Consider the following 20,559-nt stretch of genomic DNA (forward strand, 5'->3'; position numbering starts at 1 on the left):
CTTTTAAGGGAGAGGATTAAGGACCAAAGGGAGGAGGGAGGAGGGAAGGAAACCCGACGCCGGTCCTCCTTAAGAGGTCGCGCTGTGTGTGCAAGTGTGTGTGTGTGTGTGTGTGTGTGTGTGTGTGTGTGTGTGTGTGTGTCCGACCCCAGGGCTCGGGACCCCGGCACGCTCGGCGTTGAGGCTCAGGCTGGACCCGGGGCAGGCAGGCAGGGTCCCAGCACCAGTGTCCGCAGCAGGGGGGTGTCCCACGCAGAAAGCGTCCGAACGGGCCTCAGGGAGGAGGGAAGGGCCCACCTGCTGCCCTCGCCACCTTTTATACCCCCTGACCCACCGGTCCAGTCAGTGTCACTGCCCAGAGCCAATGAGCGTCCATGAGCCCCACTTCAAGGCGGTGACTGCCAGGGGCACAGGATGGCTTGTCGTCCATCCTTTCTGTCCCGGACCACAGCTGTTGTTTTGGGTTCAGTTGTCCTTGAGAAGCGAGTCTGTTTTAGTTCGTTAGCTGGGGATAATCAGGAGAGGCCTTCGCTGGCTTAAAAGACATTTTGTTTAGACTTATGTGGGGAAGAAAAGAACAGTTTCCCACATCTCACCCTGTGGCTTTTAAGGCAGCAAGGTGTAAAGTTAAGTTTTATGTGCATAAATGTATATTATATCTGGATTCCTGCCCAAATCCTTCTCCTCCACATTTGATCCTCACCCTCCGTGGGTGTTGGCTGGAATACACATATGTATGAACAAGGGAACAATTCCCATATAGTATAAGTATATACAATCACATGTCTAACAATCTAACATATCTTCAAAAGCTCTATGATCACTAATTATTACTAGTTTTAACAAATAAGTTATACACACATTGAAAACACTTAGATTTACCAATCATCTAGTCTAAACCACATTCTTATCAACATGTCAAACTCTTGTTATTTTTGGCAGTCATCAGATTGTTCAATGGTTATTATTGAACCAGAAGAGAGCATTTATATTATCATTCACCCTTGAATCCCAGCTGCAGTATCAGACTCGATCACTGGGAATCTTGAGTGAAGTCATCTTGCTCAAGCACAGTTCATTCAGGAAGGACATAACGCTGGCTACACATGGGTACAAGACTAGGAATAGAATAATTGCAGTTATTATAACACAAACTCAATTTTCAATTCTATTGGGGGGAAAAAAAAAAAAAAGAAAAATAGATTATTTAGGGAATTCCCAAACTTAAATCAAGTTCTTGTCACTTCAGTGAGTTTTGTAATAATGTTCTGAATTATTTCCATCCAAGATAATATATTGCAAACAGCAACTCAAAGGCAAGTACAGAAGGAGACAATATTACAGAGCACCTTGTTTAGGCCATGGGGTGATCAGTCCCACAGCGGTCACAAAGTAACTCCTCTGGAGTCCAGTAGCAGGTTGATCAGGCCTGGTACTGTCACCAGGATGTCTCTGGCTCTTTAAGCTGTCATGCTTTGCAATATATTGATTAACATCATTAGACATAAATACACAGAGATACAGACATACATACAAAACTGAAACACCAATTTACTCAACATGAATTATCCACCTTGTACTGATTTTGTGTTGCTTGTCATTTAAATCAGATGCAACCCATGTATTTGAATTCACCGGTGTTTGTAAGGTGAGCTTGACCTTACCAATATGTGGCAAATTTGCCAGGACAATTTGTCCAGGATGGAGAGGAGTTTTAGATTGCTTAAAAGACCTTTTATTTTTTCTGTGATCTTGAGTGGGTAACTCAGGGAAAAAAGCATTCAGGCGGGGGCACCCATTCACCCCCCACCTATTATTTATAGTGGTGACTGCATACCTTAACCTTTCATCCCATTTCGAGTCCTGTGGGCGAATAAGGCTTTTAATTAACCCATTAGTGCGTTCCACTATTCCATTGGCTTGTGGGTAGTATGGGACATGAAATGTCCACTGAATACCTTCCCTCTTAGCCCACTGTTGTACAAGGTGTGAGGTGAAGTGAGTTCCATTGTCAGATTGGATATTTGTGGGTTTAGGTAGAATTCCAAAGACCTTTTCTAAGAAGCAAACCGTGTTTTCACCATTTGCCTTAGAAACAGCTTCGGCACAGGTCAATCCTGACACCACTTCCACAATCACAATGACATATTGTTTGTTTCCTGATCTTCGGAAGGGACCGATGTAGTCCACCTGCCATGTGGACCACAAGGGTTTTCCTTCCCTGATACGCAGTGTCAGTTGTTAGGGGATGTTCCCCAAGTCTAATTTTGCAAAGATCACATGAGGAGATGACTGTTTTGCATTGCTCACGGGTAACAGGCCATCCCCGGGCTTGTGCCTGACACCAAGCTGTGTAGTGTGCTTGGTATACTGGAGGGAAGGGATGCCACCCAGAAGGACCTTTACAGGCTTGAGAGGCAGGCCCGTGCAAACTGCGTGAAATTCAACAAGGCCAAATGCAAGGTCCTGCACCTGGGTCAAGGCAATCCCAAGCACAAATACTGCTGGGAGAAGAATGGATTGAGAGTAGTCCTGAGCAATCAACACCTTCGGGGTGCTAGCTGATCAGAAGCTCAACATGAGTCAGCAATGTGCACTTGCAGCCCACAAAGCCAACATTATCCTGGGCTGCATCAAAGGAAGCATGAGGGAGGTGATTCTGCCTCTCTACTCTGCTCTCCTGAGACCCCACCTGGAGTACTGTGTTCAGTTTGGGAGTCCTCAACATAAAGACATGGAGCCATGGAAGGGAGTCCAGAGGAAGACCACAAAGATGATGAGAGGGCTGGAAGAGTTGGGCTTGTTCAGCCTGGAGAAAAGAAGGCTCCAAGGAGACTGTATAGCAGCCTCACGTTCACAAGCCCTGGTCATCATTGGCCACTTCAGGCACCCTGATAATATAACCATGTGCATATGGGATTCTCTAGTTAAAAAAATTTGTTCTGACAATCACAAGCAGAATTCCACAAGTGCACAGGCCCTACTGCCTTTCAAAGATTTATTCTGTGCAGAAGGTTGATACACAGTCTGTACGTTTTAGACTCTACCTGCACTTGTTCAAAGTTTTAAACACTCTCCCATTTGACATCCTCATCTCTAAATTGTAAAGATAAGGATTCGATGGTGTCATGGTTTTGGGCCTAACATGACAACAAAAAAACAGCCACATGGCTGCTCACTCAGCTTTACACACACACATACACACACACACACTGTGGGCTGGGGAGGACAAAGGCCAGCTGGAACTGATGGTTCAATACAAAGGACAAGGATGGTTCTTCACTGATTAAGGTCCCAGGCAAAACAGACTAACTTGGGGAAAAAAATAATAATTTAATTTCACACAGAAGAAACCACAAGAGGACCACTGGAAAAAAAACAAAAAGTAAAAAGACAACTGTGTATTTAAAAAATGGCTGATGTGTCAGATAAGATGGGAACCACTGAAGTTTGACTGAAATGTTGTATTTAGAAAATGGTACAAACCACTCTGATTCTAAAGGTATAGAAACTAGATATAATAATGCTTTAGGATGGATGTATAGGATTTAAATGTTTGGTTTAGTGACCTTGTGGATGAAAGGCAAGAGGGTGATGGAGTGGATGGAGATGCTGGAGACACAAGCAAAGTCAGGAGTGGGATGGGAAGAATTAAAGCAGGAGGATTGGAAAAAAGGGTCTTCTCTGCTTTCTTGTGTCCTCTGGAATTTATATTATGGTTCCTAGCAGAGGTCAATATAAGGAAGACTGGTTTTTACTGCCTTTGCCTTGCTATAATTTGTGGTGTAACTGTTAAATATCAAATACAAACATGCTTTACTTCTTTTCTTCATTTAGATCTTCATTTAGATCTTCTGTCCCTATGGGCTAGTATGTTTGTATTCTCAAAGGTTTGCCACTGATGCTACAAACAGTAGCTATAGAGGAGGAAGCTTTAGAAACACAGAATTTAGAGGTGGAAAATTCCTTTTTGGAAGATCAACTGGACCACTGTGTGTGTTAGGCCAAGGGATAAACACTAGTTTTTGTGCTTATTTAAAATATCACAAGAAGTGTCACAGAGCAACTCTTCCACCACAGTGCCTGTTGCAGCCAAGCCATTGTAACAGCACTCATAGTAATCTTTTTGCCTTGCTCCGTCCTAGTTTCTCCTTCCTAACAATAATAATGCTCTTGCTTCTGCAAACCTGAACAGTTTTTCTCCCACATTGCCTGTTGTCCTGATGTAAGCCAGGACGAAGCCAATTTTCTTTTTACTGATTTTTTTTTCCTTTAGAGAACTCTAGCAGTTTTTCCAACTAGTGAACTGATAACACTGGAATGTTACTGCTTAGACTCCAAGGTCACTTTGCTCTACTTGTTGAATCTGCTGCCTCAGATGCTACAAGCAGCAAAAGAGTCATATCTGCAGCCCTCCTGTAGGAAGGAGTGGACTAGACAGACAGCCAAATTGGGCAAAGTGTTCCATTCCATATATCTACGTAAGCTTGGTGAAAGTTCAGAAATCATGGAAGTCAACTTCTTGCTGCTTCTGCTTCCCTTCTCTTCTGCCCATGCCCAGCATGTGGGGAGGACTCCATCCATCCATCGCTGTTGATCCCCAGGCTCATACACTCCTGACGCTCATCACTCTCCCCTCAGGCCTGGTCTGCTCTGCCGCCCTCTCCAACAGCTCTCCAGGACATTTTGGTACTGTTCACAGCTGAGGAGATGCTGTGGGAGTTGCTGGAGGTGGGGGGAGGCAATAGGATTTTGGACATTGTATATATTTTATTTTATCATTAGTTTTCAGTTAAAGCTGTTAGTTTTCAATTAGGAAAGTCTCTCTCCTTCAATTTCTCTCTCCTTCCCTACCTGGGTGAGAGGAGAGGGGATCAAGAGCATTATTACCACTGGTTCAATGGCTGATCCTCAGTCAAGCCGTGATACCTATTTTTGTGGCTTCGTTTCCTACATGCCATACACAGCTGTTTTTAGCTCTTCCAACTCGTATGACAACATCTCTAAACCAACCATCACCTGTTCTAACATTTTTTAAAAAAATAAGTAACTTATGTTTTTTTATGTCCTTTTTATGAGAAGATATTCAGTACTAAATGCAGTAGTATAGTGGGTTTACACTGCAATACCACTGTCAGAGGCCTTTGTTACAGTTTTTGCTTATAAACTCTACTATCCCATTGTTTTCTTATTTCTGGTGTTGGGTTTTTTTTGCCTTCTGTCATCTCAGATCATAGGCATGTCTAATTTACTGTCTGCTCTCCTGCTATTTTAGGTCTTTCAGCATTACAGCTGAGAATCCTTCTTCCCAAGGAATAATTTGAATTATTTTTCATCAGATGTAGTATAGCGGCATTCTTACCTGTGGAATTACATTTTGTTTATTGAATATAATGTGTGCCAGAGCTTTGAATTGTAAAATTAATAGAATAATGTACCCTCAACTCAGCTTGGAGGTGTTTCCCTCCCTCCTCCTCCCCAAGCTTGGAACCATAAAAACTAATATTAAAAGACAACTAAAGAAAAATAATATTTTTTTTTGTTGTTCTCTTAGCAGGAGTTGCTTAAGCTTCATAGCATCACTGATAACATGCAGTTTGCTCACTACAACCCTAAGGGAAAGGTGAACTGCATTGTTAAATAATTTGCACAATGTCACTGAGAACTGCCAGACTTGTCCTCACTGTCTGAGCTCAGAGAGGAGGTTGCTGCTCCCAGCTTATCCACAGCTGTTTGTCCCACACTCCTTGATTGAATCTACAGGGTAACTTCAAGTGTAGTTTCTGCCTAATCCTTTGCTGTAAAAATAATCCACTTCAGTTGAAGTGATTTTTTTCTTGCTTGCTTGCATGCCCTCTCTCCTCCATTGGACAGCTGCAGCAAATACATGCTACCCCAGCACATGGAAAGAGATCTTTGGTGGTTAGGATAAGAATTCAGCTGCAGCCCTTGGCTCTTCGAAAATTAGTGCCAGAATTAGGAATGCTTTTCAGAAATTATTACTTTCTTCATTGCCCCACATGCTGTGGTTCTTCTCCCAGAGCTCATCTCAGGAAAGCACATGACGCTAAAGACCTGTTGGATTACACAGCAAAAGCAAAGGCGATGTGTTGTGGGTTCATCTCATCATCAAGTGCATTCTAAAGCAAATCAATAAAAGGTCACATCTGTTAGTCACAACTCATGTGGTTTGGCTCTAATTGAACACCAGGCTATGCGAAAACAGGATGTATGTGTGTGCTCAGGGCTGTCTTGCTAGTGTGCTGCAGAGAGGAGGTGTTGTCTTGAGACAGTGTGTCAGACACAAAATTAAAGCAGTAGCTCTTTTTCATGTATCTGTTCATCATACAAATGTAGCGACGTCATTGATGTTGTCAATTTGCCTGCTTTTCAGTTCTGGTTTGGTTTGGTGGGTTTTTTGGTAGCGGGGCAAAGGCCACAGGACCACAGAAATGGCTCTGGTAAGAAGCTGAGAAGCTCCCCCTGCCTCCAAAACCCAGCCAAAGATCCATTAGAGGGACAACAGATGTGCCTCAGTGATTAACATACCAAAGAACAGTTATAATACCTGAGCAGAGAGGCACTTGGGGGAGAAGAGCGGTGCTGGGGAAGGAGAGCACTACTGGTGGTTTGTGCAGAAGAAGGGGAAGAAGGTGCCCTAGCAGAAGTTTCCCAGCAACCCATGGCGAGGTAGCAGGCTGTCCCCCTGCACTCGTGGAGGAATGTGGTGGAACATTCACTGAAGGAGCCAAGGAGGGGTGAACTTGGCCAGTGGACTTGGATTTTGTGCCTAGAGGATTTGCTGCCAGTGGACTCTGATTATGCAGCTTTGGAAGACCCCGGCGTCAGGGGAGTTTGTTCTCGAAGCACCCGTGACTCTGTGGGAAGCCCATGCTGGAGCAGCTCCGGACCTCATGGGATTAACTCATGAAAGAGAGGTTTGTGGAGGACTCTCTCCCATGGAAGGGACCCCATGGAGAAGCAGAGAAAGACTGTGAGGAATCCTTCCTAAGGAGGATGATGCAGCAAGAACCACCAGCCTGTGAACTGACTCTAAACCCCATCCCCTGTCCCCCTGTGCCGCTGGGGGGAAGGAGGGAGAGAAACCAGGAAGAAAAGTAATTTGGGCCTGGGAAGAACAGAGGGGTGGGGTAACATATGCAAGCACTGCTCTCTTTGTGTTGTCTGTGTCCTTTGTGTGTTTGATTAGTGTGAAATTAAATTATTATTTTTTCCCCAAGTTGAGACTGTTTTGCCCCTGACCTTTATTGGTGAAGAACCCTCCTTGTCCTTTGTCTCAACCCAGGAGCTTTGTCCTCCTCATCCCAGTGTGTGTGTGTGGGGGGGGTGTTGAGTGAGAGGCCATGTGGCTGTTCCTTTTGTTGTCGTGTTGAACCCAAAACCACATCAGTTCCCTGAAATGATGCTGTGGACTTGACCAAAGTTGCAGAAGAGTTGACTCCTGTAATCCACAGTCCTGGGCAGTCCATTTTGTCCATGTATTGGTTTTGGTGCTGAGAGCAGAAGTCTGTAAATTTTTCTGAATAAGGCCAGGAGCTTTCTCTGGAAACCATATTATTGTGGGTTTTTTTCACTCTAACCAATGCTAAAAGGGAAAAAGGAGCTATTAATGGTATTTTTCCTCATCTGTCAGTCTAAACATAACTCTTCAGATTCCTTTCACTGCAACTCTATTCCACTCAGGTAAATTTTAGGACAGGATTTACCTTACCTAACTTTGAAAAATACGTGTATTTTGCATAATCTCAAATAGCTAAAGTTAGACAAAATTATTCCCATATAAGTATTTTATCTGTCTCTTCTAGGCTAATGTTTCTAACTGTCTTTCTTGTCTGCCCTTGCTGCATGTTACAGTCTCGGAAGTACCCATGTTTCTGCATAAGGCAACTGGGGACCCTTACTCCCAGGGACACAGACTCTGTTCTTTCCACAGAAGCCTCACTTCTTCCTAATGAGTAAATCAAAGAGAACATCTCCTTTCCTCCCATTGCAGTGGCAGCAATCTTTTTAGGTCTATGCTCCCTCTTCTCTCACAATTAGGAGTCCAGCCATACAAGAGGATAGTCACATTAAATCTATGTTGTGTGCAGTCAGTCTACCCATAGTGGTGGTCATTTCCCAGCTGTATCATGAGCCACAGATTGAGACCACCACTCAAACTCCACTTCAGCAATGCTGTATCTGAAAAATTAGGAACTGTTGCCTTAAAAAGCAGGTGCAGAATGAATGACAATAGGCATTTCTAATTGTTAGTAGATTAACAGATGCACTAAAATTTTATGTGCTGGATAGTATCAGCTCCCATATGCCACATCAGTCTGGGATGGGAAACATGTTTTTGTATGTGTTCATATACCCTGCAATAAAGTCCTCTCTTCAAGCCCCAGGTACTAATTTCATGTTCATAACAGTAAATCCCATTTGTATAACAAGCAGTAGCAATGAGTAGAAGGTGAGGTTCACAGTACCACATTGAGTCTTTGTGGTACACATCTAGAAATAGCATAAGAGGAAGACAGACACGACAATACCTCTTTTACACACAAATACAGCAAGTCTTCTCACCTAAGCTGGCTATGGTTATCTACAGAACAAGTTAAAAGTGTTAGAGGATCCCAGCATGGGCTGATGGATTAACATACTGGCTCCAGAGTAGCATTACTTTTCTCATTTTAAAACCAGATGCAACTCAGTTGTAAAGTTACGATTTGAATATCTTAACAAGCATTGCATTGTGTTACCCAGAACCAGCACTACCATGCACAAATTAATCAACAAAATCCCCTCAGGGAAGACATGGAGCTGTTGGAGCATGTCCAGAGGAGGACCACAAAATTGATCTGAGGGCTGGAGCACCGCTCTTACGAAGACAGGCTGAGAGAGTTGGGGTTGTTCAACCCGGAGAAGAGAAAGCCCTGGGTAGACCTTATTGCAGCCTTCCAGTACTTAAAGGAAGCCTACAGAAAAGGTGACAAACATTTCAGCAAGGCCTGTTATGATAGGACAAGGGATAATGGTTTTAAACTGAAAGAGTGTAGATTTAGACGAGGTATTAGGAAGAAGTTTTTTACAATTAGAGTGGTGAGACACTGGAACATGTAGCCCAGAAAGGTGGTAGATGCCTCATCCCTGGAAACATTCAAGGTCAGTTTTGACAGAACTCTCAGCAACCTGATCTAGTTGGAGATGTCCCTGCTCACTGCATAGGGGGTGGACTAGATGACCTTTAAAGGACCCTTCCAACACAAACCATTCTATGATTCTATTCTCTGACACTAAGCAGTTAGAGGAAATGATACTACTTAACAAATTTAGTTTGTCCTCTTTAAACATGTAATAATCTCTGCACTTTAAATTAATAAATAGCTTTCTAAAAGTTGGCACCACTATTTGAATTATACATTCCATTTGAATGCTCGCTGACTGCAACTTATTGTGGGATTTTAATCTCCTTAAGGACTCCGAATTACACGTGGGGGTTTTTTCAGCAGTTTCCTGTCTGGTATCTGCTGTGACAGCTGAACGGAGCAAACTGCACAGGCTTCGGCTGCCAAAGGAACCTTGAACGGTAAGAGCAAAATAAAATAATCCCTATCTTTAAACGGCACATGCCCTTCCCCCGTGCTGGACGTTTTATTGGCTATACTGACCCGTTTCTTTATATGTATCTCTCTGTGAACACAAATTCCGTGCCCCGAGCCACGCCTGCGAGGAGCAAGCGGCAGGTTCGGCATCCCCCGGCCGACTCGGGGAGAGAGACCCCTGAGGAGAGACGGAGTCGAGGCTGGGGAGGCGCCTCGGGTGGAAGCGGGGAAGGGCCCCGCGGGGCTCGGCACGGCCGTCCTGCCCCGGGAAAGGCCTCCGGTGCTCCTCCATTCTTTCCCTTCCCTTTTTCTCACTAAAGGTCAGAAGAATGTAAACTTCCTGACTATGCCGGGACGGGTCGGGGCGGGCTTCCCCCTCACCGCAGAAGGCTGGGAGTCCTGGACCGGCAGCTCCCGCTGCCCCGCGAGGCCAGCCCGGCTGCGCCCCCTCAGCCCGGCCCGGCGGCCTTTTGTCTGCCGGGAGGAGCCAGCAAGAGGCAGATTGTAAAAATCAAGGCTGGCCGACAGCCAGGAAGTGTAAAATCCTGGCCAGTTGGTGAAATTTTTTGACAGCGGCTAAGAGGCGGCACGTCCCTCTCTCGGCGGCGTAGGGGCGCGGAGTGGCGCGCCCACCGCAGCCGCCCGCTCAGCAGCCCAGCGGGGGGCAGTGCGAGAGGCTCTGCCGGGCGCTGGCCCGCTTGGAGAGGGCTGCGCGGCCACGGGGGGTTCGGCGACGGCCGGGTGGGTCTGCCTGGCCCGCGGAGGCAGCGAAGTGGCAGCATCAAAAGGGCGCCATTGCCGGTGCAAAGGGGATGTTTGCCGCGGAGCGGCTTGCGGAAGGGAGCAAGCTGAGCCGGCTCCGCTCGTACGGCTGTGCCTCTGACGCAAGCGCAGACATAGAACCTGGGTAAGTTCCCCCTTTAAAAATACTAGAAATAGACCCTCTGACTCCCTAGCTCTACCGAGTAATTTCCAAACCAAATGTCTAGTTCTAACCCTTCCCTCCAGAAGTCACAATAATTCTGAAACCGGGAGTGAAAGAAAAGGTATTTTTTTCCCCTCTTCCTCTAAATGAATTAGCATGTAGCTGCTGCAAGAGGAGACAAAAGAGTAGAAATCTGCCTGCTTACAAAAGTGTAGCTCCATCCCTTTCTCTCTTTCCTTGGGCCTCTCCCCCATGGTGATGCCACCCGTGTTTCCCTGGCTAGCACGCAGAGCCTCTCTGGCCTAGGAATGTTTATAGCGCTTTCCATTTTTGTGAACATAATCTACCTCTCTGTTCCTGCCAAACCCCATTCCCTTCTACCTTCTTCTCTGCGTGACGTCAGCCATAGCTTCACATCATGCCAGCAGTGACACCAGTCAACACAGCTCCTGGCTGTCTATCCTGAATAGTCTAAAGCACTGCTATTTTTTCCCTGCCTTTTCCAGTCAGATGATGATTTGTTCATATAAGTGGGCTGTCTCGACTAGGGGATTTTTTTGTCAGGAACAAGCTCTGAGCATATTTATAGGCAATGCTGCAGTTTTGTGATATAAAAGGTTTCAGTTATGCAGAACTCATCAGTACCTGAATCAGCATGCAAGAGCTGTTTACATCTTGCATATTGTACTGTATGTGCATGCATATTTAATGTATATACCCAAAGATCTTATTTCGTGGTAAAGCAGCATGCACAAGGCACAGAGGCTGATGTGTAGCCTACATAGTTTTTTTCTAAAACAGATAGCATAGTCCCACTGTGTATTAGTCCCTAATCTATAAATAGATAATGGAGACCCAATATTGTGCTCTCCCAATAAACTTACTTTACCGAAACTTAGGGAACCACCTAGCTAGGGGTAAAATACTGTCTTCTGACCCCTCTGAAGAACTTTGTTAGCATTTTGGATCTATAGCTAAAATATGTGCAGTAAGTTATGCCAGCTATTTTACAGCTGTGTGAAGGATGTAAAATAGGCTGAGTGCTGAGACATTCCTCTAGGTTTGCAATCTTTCTTTTTTTTCAGCTGTTACATGTAAAAGATTCATTAACTTAAAAGTGCTATCAAAGTCCTGAACTAAAAAAAAATATGATGTTCCAAACACAAGAAAAAGCAGACTTCACATTCCAAGTGAACTGAAATTTCACAGTAATCTCAGACAATGTATGCTCTTGATACAGAGTTCTTAGACAACGTATGGCATTCTTTCTAAGGTTTCAGTGCTGTGAACTTCTAGAACATATTTAGATGGAGGAGAATTCTTGGACTTGGGTCAAAAAACAGCTGCTTTTCAGTGAAGCTAGGAAGAAACTTTTCCAGACATAAATTATTCCATGATTGTTTATGATGGAGGTGTCCTGAATCTCTGACTGAAATAGCTGTCAAGTCAGGTATAGTGCATTGCACTGGGTACTATATGGATAGTAGCTGCAAATTGGCAGTGCCAAGGGTTGACAGAGAAGTTCAAGCACACTCAAGCTCATATAGGAGTATTTTTTTGCTAATTCAATTTAATAGCCATATTTCCTACAAATTGAACACAGTATTTGAGGTGCCGCCTCACCAGTGGCACAATCACTTCTCTACTCCTGCTGGCCACACTATTTCTCGTACAAGCCAAGATGTTCTTGGCCTTCTTGGCCACCTTGGCACACTGCTGGCTCATATTAAGCCATATGTCGACCAACATCCTCAGGTCCTTTTCCTCTGGGATGCTTTCCAGCCACTCTTCCCCAAGCCTGTAGCGTTGCCTGGGGTTGTTGTAGTCCGAGTGCAGGACCCAACACTTGGCCTTATTAAGCCTCATACAATTGGCCTTGGCCCATCAATGCAGCCTGTCCAGGTCCCTCTGCAGACCCTTTCTACCCTTGAGCAGACAAGTACTCATGCCCAATTTGGTGTCATCTGCAAACTTACTGAGGGTGCACTCATTCCCTTCATCCCGATCATTGATAAAGATATTAATAAAAACTGGCCCCAGTACTGAGGCCAGTAGTGGGGAACACCATTTGTGATTAGTCACCAGCTGGATTTAACTCCATTTGCTACAACTCTTTAGGCTTGGTCAGCCAGAGCCAGCCAGTTTTTTACCCAATGAATAGAACGCCCATCCGAGCCATGCAATGCCATTTTCTCCATGAGAATGCTGTAGGAAAATGTATCAAAAGCTTTACTAAAGTCAAGGTAGATAACATCCACAGCTCTTCCCTCATCCACTTGGTGGGTCACCTTGTCACAGGAGATCAGATTTGTCAAGCAGGACCTGCCTTTCATGAACCCATGTTGAATGGACCTGATCACCCAGTTGTCCTGCACATGCTGCATGCTGGCACTCAAGATGATCTGCTTCATAACCTTCCCCAGCACCAAGGTCAGACTAAAAGGCCTGTAGTTCCCTGGATCCTCCTTCTGGCCCTTCTTGTAGATGAGGGTCACATTCGCTAACCTCCAATCGTGTAGGACCTGGTCATGGAATGTGGCATATTGAGCACTTCTGCCAGCTCTCTCAGGACCCTTTAGGTGGATCCCATCTGCCTTCATAGAGTAGTGTTTGTGTCCAACTGGTGTAGCAGGTCACTAACCATTTCCCCTTGGATTATGAGGGCTCTGTTCTGCTCCCTGTCACTGTCTTCCAGCTCATGAGGCTGGGTACTCAGAGAAAAACTGGTCTTGCTATTAAAGACTGAGGCAAAGAAGGCATGAAGTACCTCAGACTTTTCCTCATCCTTTGTCTTCGTGTTTCCCCCAGCATCCTATAAAGGATAGACATTATTCTTTGCCCTCCTTGTATTTGCTTTATGGCAGTAGACAGATTAAGTTCTAGCTGGGTTTTGGCCTTTCTGCTTTTCTCCCTGTGTAGTCTAACATCTCTGTAGTCCTTGTGAGTTGCTGGCCTCTTCTTTCAGAGGCCATAAACCTTCTGTTTTTTTCTTGAGTTCCAGCCAAAACTCTGTTCAGCCAGGCTGGTTTTCCCCACTGGCTTGTTTTTTTGACACACAGGGACAGCCTGCTCCTGCACCTTTAAGATTTATTTTTTTAAAGAGCATCCAGCCTTCCTGGACTCCTTTGTCCTTCAGGACTGCCTCCCAAGAGACTCCATCAACCAGTCTCCTAAACAGGTCAGTCTGCCCAAGGTAGTGGTTCTGCTTACCGTCCTACTTACTTCTCTGAGAATCAAAAACTCTATAATTTCATGTTTGCTATAACCAAGACAGCCTCCAACCCTCCTTTTCTGTTCACAAGCAGCAGGTCCAGTGGGGCACCTTCCCTAGTTGTCTCACTCACCAGTTGTGTTCCACACACTCCAGGAGCCTCCTAGACTGCTTCCTCTCTGCTGTATTGTATTTCCAGCAGACATCTGCTAAGTTGATGTCCCCCATGAGAAGAAGGGCTAGTGATCATGAGACTTTTTCGAGTTGCTTATAGAATATTTCGTCTGCCTCTTCATCCTGGTTGGGTGGTCTGTAACAGATTCTCGTTGTGATACCTGCGTAATTGGCCTTCCCCCTGATTCTTATCCATGAACACTCAACAGTGTAGATGCAATTCAGTTGAGCTGATGATGCCACCATCTTTCTGAGGGGAGAAGTCCAAATTCCTACCTGGTCACTCTCAGGTGCTTCAGCAATTTCAAAGCCATGAATAACCCTGGTGTATTTGCTACTGCATGGCTCTCCATCTCCTGCCTTCACTGAGACAGCAGACTGAAGGACCTTGCTAGCACATGATCACACAAACATTGGCATGCCACCCCCAGTCTTATCTCTAGTGAGCCTGATTTTATCCCCTTCACCTTTCTAATCTACTTTAAAGCTCTATTGATGAGCCCTAGTAATTCCTATGCTAAAATCCTTTTTCCTCTTTGAGACAGGTGTACTCTGTTGCCAGCAGCCCTGGTGTCATGTAAACTGACTTGTGATAAGAAAAAAACCAGAATCCTTCTGGTGATACCAGACTTAGAGCCAGGTATTGATCTGCTGGCTCTTCCCATTCCTTCTCTCATCATTTGCTGCAACTGGAGGGATAGAAGAGAACACCACTTGTGCTCCTGATCCCTTAGCCCAGTCCCAAGGTCTTGAAGTCTCTTTTAATTTACCCTGGACTTTTTGTAACAATTTTATTGCTGCCTCCCTGAAAAATCAGTAATGGATAATAATCTGAGGATTATTATACCCACCAGGGTAGGGGCTTTCTCTTCGTGTCTAACCCAGGCTCCAGGGAGGCAGCAGACTGGGAAGTGGGCCTATTCTGCATGTTGGGCCTTCCGTTCCCTTCAGAAGGGAGTCTTCTATGAAAATGACTTGTCCTTTTTTTCTTTATGGAGGCAGTTTTGATGATGCAGGCTGTAGGATAACAACCTCGGTGACACCTCCAAGCTAGAGTAACACTTGTCTTCCTCATTGTTTGGTGCCACTTGCAGACCCTCATACCTGTTATGCCACATGGTGTAGTCACAGAGCAGATGCATCTGCTGCGCCAGTCAGGAACTTGTTGTCCCCTATCCTTTACATCACTGTGTTTAGCAAGGCAGAGAAAAGATAGGGAATTCTCCGTAGCGTTCATCCTGTCTGTCTACTGGGTCTGTGGCAGGGAAGGTAGATTCCAGTAGTACATCTCTCTCTCACACTCCCCTCAACCTACTCATTTCCTCCTAGAGCTCTGTCACTAAGCAGAGGAGTTGCCCTTTACCTGGGCAAACAAATGACTTGTTAGTGCATCTAATTCAAATTTCTCTCTGACTTCATGCTGATCAACTAACTGATTCTAATGAAGTGTACTCCTCTATTCTCTACCCAAGCATTTTTCAGAGTGTTTTGCAAACATGTAGCACCTTTTAATGGTCATAGCAATTTTTTCCATTTTTGAATGATGTGAGTTGGAAGAATTAACTAATATTTTTGAAGTAACACAGAAAACCTGTGTTGGAGAACAAAATAACTTTATCATCTTAGATGCTACTCCTTTATTACAAAATATCTTTTTCAGTATGGGGTCTACTATGACCTGATCACATTGAACTGGCTTGCTCTGTGCTGCTGCTGTTTTGTTACATTTTTTAATAAGGAATTGTACTATCATGTATATAGATGTGAAGGAGCAGTCTTACTTCTAACTGGCCATCAAGTACAAAGGGGTTGCAGTGGTCTCTGAATTCCAGAGAAGCTTTCTTAGACCATGATGGGATAAATGCAAAAGTTTTCCCCCCTTCCTCTTATCATACAGTTCCTCTTAGTCTTAGCAGAGTTTCGCTTTGAGTTTCAGATTTGCTTTAACCTCAGGAACTCAAAGCATAACTAAGTGGAAACCACTAAGGTGTTTTTTTTTTTTTTCAAATGTTGCATGGCTCTATCAAAGTCAAGTTAGATCTGTTTGTGAATTTGTTTGAAATGTATTACGAATAAAGACATTATGTGGGCTCAATTTGAAGAGGGAATCTCAAAAAGATGGGGGAGGATGGCAGGGATGCTAGGGTCTCATTGTGAAGATGAGTGTGTACTAAGAAGAAAGGGAATGTGAGATATTGTTTTGAGTAGTCAAAGAATATCAGTACACTTGTTGGTTATATGAGTGTATACCAGAGTGTCAGCACTTAGTATTGAGAGGGCTATTTTCCCATATCCATAGAATCATAGAATTGTAGAATGGTTTGAGTTGAAAGTGACCTTAAAGATCATCTAGTTCCAACCCCCCTGCATGGGGAGAGACACCTCCCAATAGATCAGGTTGCTCAGAGCCCAGTCTAACCTGCCCTTGGACACTTCCAGGGATGGGGCTTCCACAACTTCCCAGGGCAGCCTGTTCCAGTGTATCACCACCCTCACACTGTAGAATTTCCTCCTAATGTCCAATCTAAATCTCCCCTCCTCCAGTTTTAATCCGTTACCCCTTGTCCTCTCACTACAAGTCCTCATAAAAAAACCCTCCCCAGCTTCCCAGTAGGCCCCCTTCAAATACTGGAAAGCTGCTATGAAGTCTCCCCAGAGTCTTCTGCAGGCTGAGCAACCTCAACTCTCTCAGCCTGTCTTCATAGGAGAGGTGCTCCAGCCCACCAATCATCTTTGTGGCCCTCCTCTGGACTTGCTCCAGGTGCTCCATGTCCTTCTTATGTTGGGGGTTCCAGAATAGGACACAGTACTCCAGGTGGGGTCTCACAAGAGCTGAGTAAAGTGGGAGAATCACCTCCCTTGACCTGCTGTCCACGCTTCTTATGATGCAGCCTAGGACACAGTTGGCTTTCTGGGCTGCAAGTGCACACTGATGGCTCGTGTTGAACTTCTTGTCCACCATCACCCCTAAGTCCTTCTCCTCTGGATTGTTTTCGATCCATTCTCCACCCAGCCTGTATTTGTGCTTGGGATTGCCTCAACCCATGTGCAGGACCTTGCATTTAGCCTTGTTGAACTTCATGCAGTTTGCACAAGCCCGCTGCTGAAGCCTTTCAAGATCCCTCTGGATGGCATCCCTCCCTTCCAACATGTCGACCTCACCACACAGTTTGGTGTCATTGGCAAACTTGCTGAGAGTGTACGCAATGCCACTGTCCATGTCACAGACAAAGATGTTAAATAGCACCGGTCTGAGTACTGACCCTGGGGGAACACCACTCACTTGTAACAGGTCTCCATCTGAACATCAAGGCATGGATCACCACTCACTGAGTGTGACCATCCACCCAGTTCCTTACCCAACAGGTGAATCCATATCATTCCAGTTTCAATACTATGATGTCATGCAGGACAGTGTCGAAAGCTTTGCACAGGTCAAATAGATGACATCGGTTGCTCTTGCTTTATTCACTGATGCTGTGACCCCATTGTAGAAGGCCACCAAATGAATCACACAGGATTTGCCCTTGGTGAAGCCGTATTCTGTTGATATAACTTGTTTCACACAATTCATCTTGATAGTTAAAATCTATCAAGTTTAATTAAGTATAGCTGAGGCCAGTAGGACACCTCTAGACTATTTGTGAGGCACCAAGTTGCTGCCTTCATGGTGGAGTAGCCCAGCAAAAGAATAATTATTTTAAAAACTGATACCTTTCGATATTGAGTCAGCTTTGGAAAGGAAATGTGTTAGCACAGATGAATCCTTGTTCTCTCCAACTCTGTGGAATAATTTGAAAAGCTACATTAAAAGAGCTTAGAGGGGTATTCTATGGTGAATAGGATCCTGTCTTGGGAGGTGGAAGACCTGGGTAACTCACTTCATAGAATCACAGAATCACACAGAATCACAGTATTGTTCTGGTTGGGAGAGACCTTTAAGATCATCAAGTCCAACCGTTAATCTGACTCTACCAATGATTAACTTAACTCTACCTAAGCACCACATCTAAACATCTTTTAAACACCTTCAGGGATGGTGATTCAATCACCTCCCTGGGCAGCCAGGTCCACTGTTTAATTATCCTTTCAGTGAAGAAGTTTCTTCTAATGTCTAATCGAAACCTCTCCTGACATGACTTGAGGACATTGAATCTTCTATTGTTGCTTGTTACTAGGGGAAAGAGACGAGACTGAACAACCCCAGTTCCTTCAGACACTCTTCATAAGACTTGTCCTCCAGACCCTTCATCAGCTTTGTTGCCCTTCTCTGCACTTGCTTCAGCACCTCAACATCCTTCGTGTAGTAAGTGGCCCAAAAATTGAACACAGTATTTGAAGTGTGGTCTCACCAGTGCAGAGTACAGGGGCACAATCACTTCCCTACTCCTGCTAGCCAGAGCACTTCTGCCAGCTCTCTCAGGACCTTTAGGAGGATACCATCTGGCCCTGTAGAGTAGTGTGTGTCCAAGTGGTGTAGCAGATCACTAACCATTTCCCCTTGGATTATGGGGATTCCATTCTGCTCTCTGTCACTGTCTTCAAGCTCATGGGGCTGGGTACCTGGAGAGCAACTGGTCTTGCTATTAAAGACTGAAGCAAAGAAGGCATGAAGTACCTCAGACTTTTCCTCATCCTTTGTCTCTATGTTTCCCCCTCCATCCAATAAAAGACAGACATTTTTCTTTGCCCTCCTTTTGTTGTTATGATATTTAGCAGCATTACTTGTTGCCTTTGACTGCTGCAGCCAGATTGATTTCTAGCTAGGCTTTTTGGCCCTTTTGATTTTCTCCCTGCACAGCCTCACAACATCATTGTAGTCATCCTGAGTGGCCTGCCCCTTTTTCCAGTGGCCATAAACTCTCCTTTTTTTCCCACCATCTTTGCAACTTCATTTCCTCAGCCAAAAAATGGTGATAATTATTCTTGCTCTTATTAGTAATCCTCCAAGAATGCTTAGTGAAAGGTGTGCTTTGTAGGACTGAGTGACATGTCCACTTTGGGCTGAGCCTGCATGGGATATTTCTGTAACGTGCACAGAGAGCTTGAAGAAGCACCTTGCATTCCCCCATGGTACAGCATCTGGGGCACAGCTGAATGGAGCACTGTCCTTCCTGTCTGAATCCTGCTGTTGTGCTGAAGAGTAGGGGTATGGACCCTGATTGTGCCTACGGCCTGCAATCCCTGTTCACAGCTTCATTAGAGTTTCATATTGCAAAATTTCTGAAGTGGTTTTGTTGGTGGGATTACAGAAACAAGTGGCATTGATATATGGGTAGAAGAAGCTATCATTCAAGGTCTGCAACTGCTTACAAGACAAAGCATCTGCAGTTTTCCTTGCTGTTTCCGGGCTTGACTCAAATCCTATTATCATCAATATGTAGATTCCTATTGTTTTTGATGGGCTGTGGAGTAAGCAATCAAATTTTCATGAGCTAGATTTCCAGAGGTGTGAAGGCATGAAAAGATGAGGGTGTAGAAGAACCATGCCATGAGATTGGGCACTAGACTGCCTCCCAATATTTTTTACACTCTTGCTTACAATAACTTCTGACATACATCTAAGACACAGCTTCTGATCAATGTTAACCAGAAAAATAACTGTTATTGAATAAATCTCAATTTGATAATCTTCTCTCCTTCTGAAAAGCAGACCTTGTTTATTTTTAAGAAACTGAGCAATTCAGGGCTATAAGAGGGATTGAATATGTTGTAAATTTAACAGTGTCAAATGCTGTGTTTTCTTAAAATATAAACCAAGTTCATATGTAGTAGCGATGACCTAAAAGATTTGAAGTTACAGGTTGTGGGCTGCTTTTCCACTTCTAAGTATGGCTGTGTAGCAAATAAATGAGGAATTTGTGTCAGAAATAGTGCCTTCAGATCTTGTCAGTTGAATTTGAATCAAGGATTTTGACAATCACATACTTTGTTGAGGATTTTCTGGGCTGAAAGTGGAATTGTTTAAGAAGAATCTAAACAGCTTCCAACATATTTTTTGGGTCTGAGGAAGGATGAATCTGCTCCTAATGGGTCTCTAGACTTAGTGCAAGTGGGGGATTTTTCTTAAGATTATACTTCTTCCACACACAAAATAATTACAAAAAATTCTGGCGTGTGTTGCAGTTTATGTATTTTATGGTCATAAGTCATCGCTGTCACAATTATGCAAAGCATATAAGGGATGGAAAATGAGCAAGTAGATATCTATCTTCATGAAGGGAGTTGTTTTTTATAACTAAGAAATGTTTAGATGGTAAAACATCACATATCTGGATAACCCCCATTCTCTGTTCCTTTGTTTCAGGAGACTTTGAAAATGCTCATTTGGATTAATTGAGGGTCCTGTGATTTCTCCACTTTCCCTTTCATTCCATTGACATCTGGTTTAAAGTTACTTTTTTACTTGTGGTGTTTGGTGTGAATTTGGTGTGAAATAGCATTGGTGCAAATTTTCTTCTAAGAAGCAAAAGAAGTTTTTAAGTTTTTGCTGCCCTGTCACTTCTGTTAGCAGCTGTTGTTGAGTCTTCCAGGGAAGGCATCAGAGGAATTTAAGTCTGTTCTTTTGTTAAATCTCAGTTACCATGGGCTTTTTGCTTGTTTGGCCCAAGATTATAATGAAGATTCATAATTTAGGGGAATTG

At 44.3% G+C, this 20,559-nt stretch overlaps 1 protein-coding gene across 4 annotated transcripts in view; it reads left to right on the forward strand.

Annotated features, from left to right (window-relative positions):
• The first annotated feature begins 9,478 nt into the window (after positions 1-9,478).
• The window catches only part of PRR5L (proline rich 5 like), a 53,758-nt gene continuing 42,677 nt past the window's right edge, over positions 9,479-20,559 (forward strand). For 2 of the 4 annotated variants that reach the window (XM_051621506.1, XM_051621510.1), the window contains exon 1: positions 10,133-10,512. The gene's annotated coding sequence lies outside the window, so the exon portion shown is untranslated. Of the gene's footprint in view, positions 9,590-10,131; positions 10,513-20,559 lie in introns of those variants that run through there. The other 2 variants (XM_051621507.1, XM_051621509.1) reach the window with 2 other exon arrangements.

The sequence above is a fragment of the Apus apus genome, chromosome 5, assembly GCF_020740795.1.
Source record: "Apus apus isolate bApuApu2 chromosome 5, bApuApu2.pri.cur, whole genome shotgun sequence".
Lineage (NCBI taxonomy): Eukaryota > Metazoa > Chordata > Aves > Apodiformes > Apodidae > Apus > Apus apus.